The sequence below is a fragment of the Nannospalax galili genome, unplaced genomic scaffold (assembly GCF_000622305.1).
Source record: "Nannospalax galili isolate Female #2095 unplaced genomic scaffold, S.galili_v1.0 scaffold630, whole genome shotgun sequence".
NCBI lineage: Eukaryota > Metazoa > Chordata > Mammalia > Rodentia > Spalacidae > Nannospalax > Nannospalax galili.
The window spans coordinates 46,466-57,977 of NW_008328084.1; the positions used below are offsets into that span (position 1 = coordinate 46,466).

An 11,512-nucleotide genomic window follows, 5' to 3' on the forward strand; every position below is an offset into this window, starting at 1 on the left:
CTGAAATAATTCCATTCATTCTGTCATATCAAAACACAAAAAAGCTTACAATAAACCTCAAAAGAAGCTCTAGTGACTACATGAATTCATGGAGTTTAAACAACACACAACTGAATACTGAATGGGTTAGGATGAATGGGTTAAAGAAGATATCAAGAAATAAATAAAAGTATTCCTGGAGCTAAATGAAAATGATAACTAAACCTCTGGGACACATTAAATACAGTCCTACGAGGGAAGTTTTTAGCTCTAAGAGCCTACATTTTAGAAAACCCAAGACACTGGGAATAGTAGCTCATGCCTTTAATTCCAGCACTCAGAAAGCACAGGCAGGCAGATCTCTGTAAGGCCTAGGCCAGCCTGCTCTACATAATGGGTTCCAGGCCAGCTGGAGCTACAAGGAGAGCCTGTCTTAAAAAGACCCCCCCAACAAAATCAGAAATATCACAGATAATGACTTAATGGTACAACTCAATAGTTTACAAAGATAAAAACAAATCAAATCCAAACTCAACAGGCAAGAAGAAATAACAAAAATTAGAGCAGAAATTAATGAAGTAGAAAACAATGTAAAGAATCAATGAAGGGCTGGAGAGCTTGCTCAGTGGTTAAAGAGCATTGGTTGTTCCTGCAGAGGACCCAGGTTCAAATCCCACCACCCATATGGTGGCTAATAACCACCTGTAACTCAGTTCCAGAGGATCTGACTCCCTTTTCTGTCCTCCATGGACACTGCATGACACAGGTGCACTTACAAACATGAAGGCATAACACTCACACACATGAAACGATAAATTAATTAATTAAAAATATTCTGAGGAGCTGGAGAGATGGCTCAGTGGATAAGGGCACTAACTACTTTTTCAGAGGAATGAGGTTCAATCCCCGGTACCACATGGAAGCTAACAACCATCTGTAACTCCAGTTCCAGGGGAATTCAATACCCTCTTCTTAGCTCTGAAATATTAATAAAATAAAATATTAAAAAGCCAAACTAATAACATGGGGTTTAAAATAATTTTTTAAAAATAATCATTGAATCTAAGAGCTGGTTCTTTGAAAAGATAAGCAAGATAGACAGACTCTTAGCCCAGTCAACCAAAAAAGGAAAACAAATTCAAATCAACAAAATCAGAAATGAAAGGAGAAACATTGTAACAGACACAAAAAAGACCCAGACAATTATAAGAGAATACTTTAAAAATCTATACTCTGCCGGGCGTGGAGGTGCACACCTTTAATCCCAGCACTTGGGAGGCAGAGGCTGGTGGATCTTTGTGAGTTTGAGGCCAGCCTGGTCTACATAGCGAGTTCCAGGAAAGCTAGGGCTACAGTGAAACCCTGTCTCAAAAACAGAAAAAAAAATCTATACTCTTAAATTTATAAACCTAAAAGAAATGGGCAAATTTCTAAATTCACGAAAAATACAAAATTAAACCAAGAAGAGACCAACAGCTTAAACAGACCCATGACCAATAACATAAAACCTACTTACCAAAAAAGCCCAGGCCCAGAAGGATTCACAGAAGAATTTTACCAGACCTTCAAAGAAGATCTACAATCAATACTACTTAAATTATTCAAAAAGATAGAGACAGAGGGAGACCTTCCAAACTCCTTCTATGTTGACAGTATTACAGTAATACCAAAACTGGGAAAAGATGCAACAAAAAAATAAAACTATAGGTTCATATCCCTAATGAACATGTGTAATACTGGGCATAAAGCACAAAGGATGCCATTTAGAGATGGATAAATTAATAATAACTGGTGGTTCAATGGGCCTATCACCAGAAAGAAGCCTTGATCCCCAGGACAAGCAGGACAGAGTTTATTAAACTTAAAACCACAATTACATCATACCAGGGGCAAGCCAACAACCATAATTTCATTAGATAATCATAGTTACAACAGACCAGGAGTAGGTCAGTTAACAAAGGAATTTTCAGTTAACAAAAAATTCCCAAGTTTTAGTTAGGAAAACCAAGTTTCTTGGAATTGCAGAAACAATGGTATTCGTCAAGATGCAGGTGTAACTGGGAGAGAGTGTTCCGCCTGGCTTACTCATAAGTTTCCCAGTATTGTAGAAGTGGTGTGTCCCCTGAAGCTGCAAGTGCAGCCTTCATGGAAGCAAAAGCAGAGGATGTGGCTGGGCAGAAACACAGAGTGAGGCAAAAGTCAGCTAGAACAAAATGGAGTCAGTTCAGCCATTTCATGTACATGCAAAAATTCTCAACAAAATACAACTCGCATACAGTCACACATCAAAAAGATCATCCCCCATAATCAAGTAGGTATTATTCTGGACATGATGGAATGGTTCAATATACATAAGTCAATAGATGTAATAAATCATATAAATAGACTTAAAGACAAAAATCACATGAGTATCTAATAAATGCAGAAAAGGCCTCTGGCAGAATCTAACATAAACTCATGATAAAAGTCCTAGAGGAAGTTAGACTGTATGGAACATACGTCAACATAATTAAGGCTATATACAACAAACCCACAGCCAACATCATTCTAAATGAAGATAAACTGGAACCATTCCCATTAAAATCAGGAACCAGATAAGGCTGTTCACTATCTCCACTCCTTTTCAATATAGTGCTTGAAACATTAGCTAGAACAATAAAAGGGAAGGAAATTAAAGGGGTACTAATTAGAAAAAAAGTTAGATTATTCTTACTTGCAGATAATATTATAGTATGCATCAGATTCCCAAAAATTCCACCAGAAAATTGTAGAAATGATCAACACTTTCAGCACAGTGACAAATTAAAGTCAGTGGACTTTGTTTATACAAATAAGCAATCAGAGAAAGAGTTCAGGGAAAGACTTCCATTTACAATCGCCTCAGAAAAAAATATCTAGGGATAAACCTAACTAAACACATTGAAGTCTTCAATGAAAACTTTAAGTATTTGAAGAAAGAGATTGAGGAAGACACAAAGAGATGGAAAGACCTCCTGTGTTCATGGATTAGTAGAATCCATATAATGAAAATCACCATCCTACCCAAAAGAAATTTACATATTCAGTGCAGCTACAATCAAAATCTCTGTGGCATTCTTCACAGAAATAGAAAAATCTATTCTAAAATTCACATGGAAACACAAAAGGCCCCGGATAGCCAACTCAAGGGTAGAGTAAGTTTGATCCAGAGAACCTAAAGAAAAAGGCTAATATTTAGCTATAACTCTTTGTAGCCTCAGTAGAAGCTAGGCAGTGGAGAACTTTGGCCAAAGGATTGATGCTTAAACTATAATATCATCCTACTGATGGACCTATTTCGTTGGAACCAAGAGAAATGGTCCAAAGTGTCTGAAGTTCAGGCCCTTATGGTTCTCTATCAAAAAAGGGGTGGTGGTATGAAAAGGAAAAACAAAAGGGGAAACCTCTGATGATCACTGTCAGTGTCCAATTCCGACTTTTCAAACAGAAAACAATAACAAAAAACTACATGGACTTAGATGGAGTATCTCCTCCCACCACAGAGCTCCACCTCACCTCTACATTCCTGCTCCCACATGAGGCCCAGAGATCTAGGATTCCCTAGGATTCCCTAGGATTCCAATCACTCTACAAGACCCAGGAAACTTTCTGCTGCCCCAGAACATCCAGAGACTCAGGGAAGGTACCTTATGCCTCCTCCTTCAGTATCTTCCCATGTAGGGACTCCCCAGAGTCCCACCTACCGACCAGCTGCCAGGGAACATCCAGCTGTTCGACGAGTTCTAGAGGCCCTGGATAGCCACCCTGTACCTCCTGTCTCAGCCCTTTCCCACTTGAGACTCTCCAAAGCCCCACCCACTGCCAATCAAGTATCTTCTAGTAGCCCATGAGGCCAAGAAACCCAAGTAAGCCACACCACACCTCTCCCAACACCCCTCTCTGCTTGGTACTCCAAGAATCTCGGCCTGTCACTTGTTCCAGATCTGGTATCTCTTCTGGATTCTTTCACTCCTGACCCACCAAACCCCACCTGCTGCCTGCCAGACACATCCAAATGCCCCTTGTCTGACACAAGCAAGCCACTCTGTGCCTCTTTCTCTCACTCCCTCCCCAGCTGGGATTCTCCAAAGCCCAATCTACCCTGTTTCAGACACCATGCATCTTTTCCAGACCCCCTTTTCACTGAAGACTCCCGAAAGCCCTCCCTATCACCTGCCAGAGACCTTCCATCTGTCCCACAAATCCTAGAGAGCCCAGCTAGCAACTCCACACCTCCTCTTTCCATGCACCCCAGTTCAGGACTCACAAAGCCCTAGTTTCTACCTGTCTTGGACCCCATAGATACCCCAAAGACCTGCATACCCTTAAAGGAGTTTTGATTTGTATTTCTCTAATTATTAAAGATGTTGTTCATTTCCCTTTTTCAATCACAGATTTCCAATAAATGCAAGGAAGAGCTAGGAAGTTTCTCTGAGAACACATGTTGATTTATCACTAACTTCCAGACCTTACCTTTGCCTATGAACTTACATGGAAAGATTTATACTTAGTCCTAACTACTTGCTACACCCCTACAGACAAACAGAAGCGGAAACTAAAAACCATATAGATGAGCTGTTTACTCAAAGTCCTAATGCCTGTCAGCCCCATGAGCAGGTCATCCTAGATCAAGACCCCACTAATTAAAACCACAGCACTCCAGTAGATAACTTCAGGTATAGTATAATGCTAGCAAACCTTATTGCAGGAATGAAAATCACATTAAGGCATCCATTGTCTTAATTACTTTTCTGTTGCTGTGACAAATTACTCTTCATGGTGAAAGGGTTTATTTTGGCATACAGTTTGAGAAAATTCATCATAGGAAGTCCTGGTGGCAAGAGCCTGGGGCAGCTCATCACATTGTCTCTGCAGTTAGGAAGCAAATATTGATGAATGGTAGTACTCAAGTTTTTTTTTTCCTTTTTATTAAGTTCAGGACCACAGCCCACAGAGCAGTACTGATTTAGGATGAATATTCCCACTTGAAATTAACCTAATTTGGCAGATACTCCCATGGTGATTCTAAGTTTCACAAATTGACAGGGTTAACCATCTCACCTCTTATTATGACAAGATTGGAAAGAGCACTCACAGAAGAGAAGAAAGTCCTGTCCTAACTTATTTCAGAATGGACTAATTGAGGATGTAGGAAATTCACTAGGCTGGATCCCTCATCCATTGAAGGACAAGATCTTTTTAAAATTTTATTTATTACTTTTATGTACATTAGTGTATTGCCTGTATATATATAAGTGTCCCATGTGCGTGCAATGCCCATGAAGGTCAGAAAGAGGGCATCAGATCCCCTGGAACTGGGTTATAGACAGTTGTTAGATGCCATGTGGGTACTGGGAATTGAACCGTGGGTCCTCTACAAGAGCAGCCAGTGCTCTTAACCATTGAGCCACCTCACCGGCCCCAAATACATGTTTTTTAAATGGTCATTGTACTGCCCAAATTATCTTTTTATTATCATGTGATACTTTTACTCATAGGCGGAATTAAAGACTTCCTCACACCACCCCAGAAAGACTTTGTGAGGGCATCAAAATCTTGAGTAAGACCAACAGGAACAGAGGAAAGTAAGGAAAGGGGCTCAGAAGACTGCTTTCCTTTGAAAGTGCTATGGGCAACACCTGCTGATCCTAAAACCCTTGGGAAAAGTCAAGACTTGATTCAAGTCATTAAGTACATGAATGTACCACACACATCACCACCCTTTTCCCATGCCTGATGTATAAAGACCCCAAAGCCTGGAATTAGAAGGGGGATTGTTATAATTCTCAGAGTAGAAAGGAGACTGTCTTTGACATCATGTCTACCATCAAGACTGAGGGCTCCTGGGAAACTAACTGGCTTTAGATCCTGACGTCTTGATCTTTGCTGATGAACCTCAGGTTGCCCTGCCTGTTCTTGTCCTCCACCTTGCTAACTAATCCAGAAGAAAGTCACATCCAGGTGAGGACTGACAAATAGAATTTACTCATATGTCCCCGTGTGATAATTTCAGGTATTTGTTGGTATTACAGATATCTTCACTGGCTGGATACAAGATTTCCCTTCTAGGACCAAAAAAGACAATAAATAGACAAAGACTTCTAAAAGAACTTATCCGAAGGTTTTTCCTCTTCTATTCATTTCAGAGTGATGATGGAGCATCCCTTACATCACAGGTGATCTAGTCTATATATAGGGCCTTAAGAATAAAATATCTACACTCTGCTTGAGACCACAATCCTCAGGCAAAGATGAATGAACTAATCAAACTAGCAAAAAATTGTCAGAAGACCTCTGAGAAATGGCTAAAGCTGTTGCCCATGGCCCTTATGAGAGTTGGAACAACTCCAAAAATCTAACCTTCAAGCTCAGCCCTATGAGTTACTATATGAAAGCCCCTTCCTCAAACAAGACCTGGTCTTAAAGTATGAGGCCAATCAGATGGCCCAGTACATAATAAACTCAGGAAAAATCCAACAAGCCCTAGAAGAATGTGGTAATAAGGTTATACCAATGACATTTCTAAAATGGATACAATCCAAACTAATGACTTTTAATTAACCATGAAAAACTTCCTGAACCATGTGATCTTGTTTCCTGGGAACCTCAGTTTGCTACTTTACCCCAAAAGATAATGAATGAATGTGGGTATGCTCGAAAATTAATGTTACCAAAGCGCTGAAAGGCAGTGCATGTATCTTCACTGGAAACAAGAAAGATGAAGGAATGCTTGATCTTGTGTAAATGAGATGTTTTAGGCTTAGGGATGAAAAGGCAAGACTGTCTGATAGATTAAGGGTGGGTCCAAGCTTGTACTTCCCTAATGGAAGCTGTAGACATGGTTTGAATAAATTTATGGGTGAGAGCCTGACTCAGGGACACAGTTCCAAAGAGCACAATTCTAGAACACAGTTCCAAAGCACAGTCCTAGAACACAGTTCCAGGGCACAGTTAAAGAGACAGCTGGGGGAATGTATGGCTTCTGAGTTTGGGTCCACTCTTAAAAGCTAAAGAGTCAAGCTCTTTTATTCAGGAATTGTAATGTGGCATGATAATGCCACAGATGAGTCCCCAAAGACTGAAGACCTTGGGGATTCCTTTAAACTGGAAAGAAGGACCCACAAAATAATTGGGTCTTTAATGAAAGGTTCTTTGACAGGTGATACTGAACACCCACATGGTAGTCAAACTACTGGCAGCTGACAACTAGATTCATATCTCCAGAATTAAACCAATTACCTGATACCAGGGGACTCCACTTGAAGACCCAGAGGAAAACACCGACACTTGTGAACCAGTGGAAGATCTCAAACCTCTCGTCAAGAAACAAAGTTAAGTAGCACCCTGATGGCCTTTACTCAGGTACTCAGAGACACTCCCTACCCTGCCCTCAAACCAGTGTGTGCGAGTTTGTGTACTCCCAGCATCCTCCTAATGATGCTTCTCTTGCCTTTACCTTTTCTCTTCCTTTCTACAGAAATAAAACATCTGCTGTTTCCTATTTTAAATGAGGAGGCTGACCTCACAAATTCCTGATTGATGGCTTTGTCCTAAGCTATACAACTGTTACAGGAAAAGTACAGTCAAAGTCAGGTGAGGAGAGGAAGTTTAATTTGACACTAGTGGAACTGACCCTACGAATCAAAGGAGTCAGACCTCTTGTCCAAGTTTTGGAGGGCTTTTATAATCATGTGGGGAATGTAAGCATATACATGGTAATTAAGTAAGGTAACGGGGGTAGCAAAGGTAATAGAAATGGAAGGGTTACAGAAATGCAAAAGCCTTACACAACAAAGACTTTCATACAGGACTGTGATAGCTTTGGAAAACAAAGACTTCTATCCTGGATAACCACAGCAGGCAGGGGAAGACTCCTGTTCACTTCCCCATTTCTATCTGTAGGCTTTCCCTGCTCCAGAGTTCTTAATTACCACCACATTGCAAAAGCTTTTAACATATAATATGTGCTTCTATTTCTATAATACAACTATACCAGAAACAACTTTGCCTTTGTTTTTTGAGGTGTAAGTAAATTTTTATTGGGAAGGGAGTTTGTCAACTCAAACAGAAACAAATAAGAAAAATGAACAAAGAAACTTCCTCTTGTCAGAGATAGACATGACCTCCAAAATATGTGGCATAGGAGGTCAATTTGTGACACCCCCTCCCCCAACCCAGATACATTAAGTGCTCTCCCATTCAGTCTAATACCTCTGGATTCCCATAATAAGAGCTGTGGAAAAGCTGTTTCTAAAGGGAAAACTCCAAAGAGTAAGAAAGGGAGTGTACAAATTAAAATGTTATGTGTGTTATGTGGGACACCTTAAATTGTAATTACCTACATTTTCATGTCTTCACAGTAATACAAAACACAGTCACGTATACAACTGGCTCAGATTACTTAAATACCAAATACATTTTTTACTTCTATATAAGTATCTGGAAATTGTTTATGTTTATATGAAATGAAGCTATTAATACTTTTCAACAGCAGTAACTACATAGAAGGCCAAGGCAAACACAAATCAAGGAATGGAGTTGTCCCAAAGCTGTAGTGTGAAAAGACTATGAAGAGTTGATTCCATCCACATGGATGGGTTTCTTTGCTGTAAGAAATCCAAGTGGAATAAGGAACGGAGATGGAAAAAGGTTTTCTTGAAGGGAAGGTTGACACCCTGCACACCTTTAGTTTTCTGCCTCCTCTACCGCATTACATTCTTCTGCACTGTCTGATGTCCATAATGTCTCTAAGCAACTGCATCATGAAGATGCTGTCTTTGTAGGCATCTTATTCAGTGTATCAAGTTTTGCAATGGCCTTGCCAAAAGCCATTTTAGCCAGTGTGCAGGTAAACTCTGGATTATTAAGGATCTCATAGTAAAACACAGAAAAGTTAAGAACCAGCCCCAGGTGGATTGGGTGTTCCAGTTGCAGCTCTTTCTTGTTCATATCAAATGCCTCTCGGTAAGCTCCTTGGGGATTATTTATGGTTTGTTTTCCATCATTGCCACACGCAACTTCAGCAAGGTACTGGAAATAATCTCTCTTCAATTTCAGATAGAGGGCCTTACTCTCTGTATTAGTTGCATTGGCTATTAAATATTTATCAAATAATTCCAGGACTGTGGTGTAGATGGACCTCAGCTCTGATTCCACTTTCAATAGTCCTTGATGAGCTACAACTTCTTGTCGGAGGTGCTGGCCTTCTCCTTGATGCTTGGGATGACCCTCCATGTGGACCTGCAGCCCAACTGACAGCGGAGGCCAAGGGCAAGGTGAGCAGGGTGAGAGGCTGAACCAGATCAGATCTAATTTCTGGAGCTGCCAGAATAGCTATGTCTTTAGAGGTCTCCCAATCAGTGCTGAAGAAATGGCCCATACTAAGGTCTACATGCAGATTTTAATTACACTTTTTGCAACAAAACCATCAACACTAAGGGGTTGCTTAAGCTAGTTCTCAAGACCTAAATATCCAAATTGGAAGGCTGTCCCATTAGGATATATCTTCAAGAGAGGGTGCTACACAAACTTCCTTTAATAAAAGTCAACTTTCTGCTGTTTGTTTTTATTTTGATGAAACTGGCTTGTTCATTGGGATCCAAAATGACTCCATGTATGATTTCAAAATAAAATTTGCATGGGAAGAAGAAGAAAACCATGTTTGGAACCAGACAATGAGGATTCAGACTATAAATCCTATGATCTAACATTCCTAGGGCAACCAGATGTTTATTCTGTTAGTAACAATTTATCTGTCTTATTAATCAACATTACTTGTGGGTCAAGTAATAATGGCCACCAAAATAATGGCGTTTGTTATCATAAATTATAGACAAGCTACTTACACCATCTTCTACAATTCATTCTTCTCATGCTTGTGAAATGGGAATGTGGTCTTCCAAGTTCCACACATCAGGGCTGCCTCTCCTTCATTATGTACAGATGATTATTTTTCTGGAAACTGCCCCTCTTCTGTTGGGCCTTGAGAGGTATGGTGATCCTCTATCTCACTCCAAAACTTTTCCAAATTTGTAAATATATTTGTGACACAGGAAACTACTGTTCTATACTTACAGGGCACTGGATATATCTTTTGGTGAGAAACAAGATTTTATGTCCTGCCTCAGAGATGATGAGGTGACTGTTGTGTTTACCTTTCCAGACCTGTAAAAGTTTATCAGACAGACTGTCCCAACTTTTGGGTATATTATCAACTTGAGGTATTTTGTCAGGACCTCTGTATTATGCCCTCCTTATAGAACAAAAGGCATCACCTAAGGGTTATCAAACGTCTCTGAGTTTGGCATTACATATACTGACAACACAGTGTTAGCTTAAATAAGACTGGATTGGAATGTTATGGAAAGTGAGTCAGCGGAAAAATCAAGACTTCACCCAAAAAGTTGGAAAGCTCATGACTTTTATTTAACACACAGTACCAGAAAGCTGATGCTTTGAAGTTCTGGGCCCTGTCCACAGACACACACAGGTTTATTGTGTGACTTCCAGCAGGATGACCAGAGAGGGAATTTCAAAGCAAGTTTACAGAGAATTAGGAGCAGAGGCCAAGACAAGATTGACTGCAGGAGGCTGTTTTCTCAAAGCAACTTTTTCAAGGCAATTTCAATGGGTGGTCTTTGAGGTCAGAATGGGCAAAAGTTAGGGCATTCTCAGCAAGGTATATTACTGGACCAAAATAATTGCAAACAGGTGGCAAGCTCTCCCTTTTAGTTTCTGCTTTCTTGTCCATTTAGCAAGGGGCATCACAGAGAAATAAAACACAAAGCAAGAGAAGGAAAACAGATATAAGGCAGCAAAGTAACAGATCATAAAATTGGCCAGTTGTACATGAGAATTGATTATGTAAAGAATAATATTGTAAAAGAAATAACATTGCACCTCACCTCCCTCTGCTTCCCTGGACCTGCACATCTGCAGGCCTCTCTCTGTAGTGAATTAATCATCCCACCCCCCGCCCTGCATCTCTCCTCCTAGCTTGGGACCTGTCCCATTCCTTTTCTTGGCACCCCAGACATCTGGGGAACCACCAATGCTTCCTGATCCTTTGCATCCAGACCAACTCAGTTCCTTCTTGGGGCCCCAGGTGCACTCTGGGCTTGGCCCCACCCTCACCTCCCTCTACTTCCCTGAGCTGCAAAACCCACCAGCCTCTTTCCTGGACTCCAGAGCTGACCTTTTCACTTCCTGACCTTTCCAGACCATCCCAGTTTCTCATTGCAGTCCCCAGGAGCCCATGGGGCCTCTTCCTGGCCCATCTCCCTTTGCATTTCTTGGTGGCATGCCCACCAGATGCCCTAGACCAACATCTTTCCTGGCCCTGCTCCCAGGCCAGTCCAACCCCCAAATTCCTGAGGACAAAATCTTTCCTGGAGGGATCCAGATCTTAGGAGAAAGCCTGAGAGCATCTGATCCTCATCTGACTTGGGCCTCTGTGGGAACTCCTGAAGACAAAAGAAATCTGGCCACTCCAATATAAAATCAAAAGAGAGAACTG

At 40.8% G+C, this 11,512-nt stretch overlaps 1 pseudogene; it reads right to left on the reverse strand.

Moving 5' to 3' along the window:
- Positions 1–8,574: 8,574 nt before the first annotated feature.
- Positions 8,575–11,512, reverse strand: part of LOC103743774 — a 13,200-nt pseudogene continuing 10,262 nt past the window's right edge.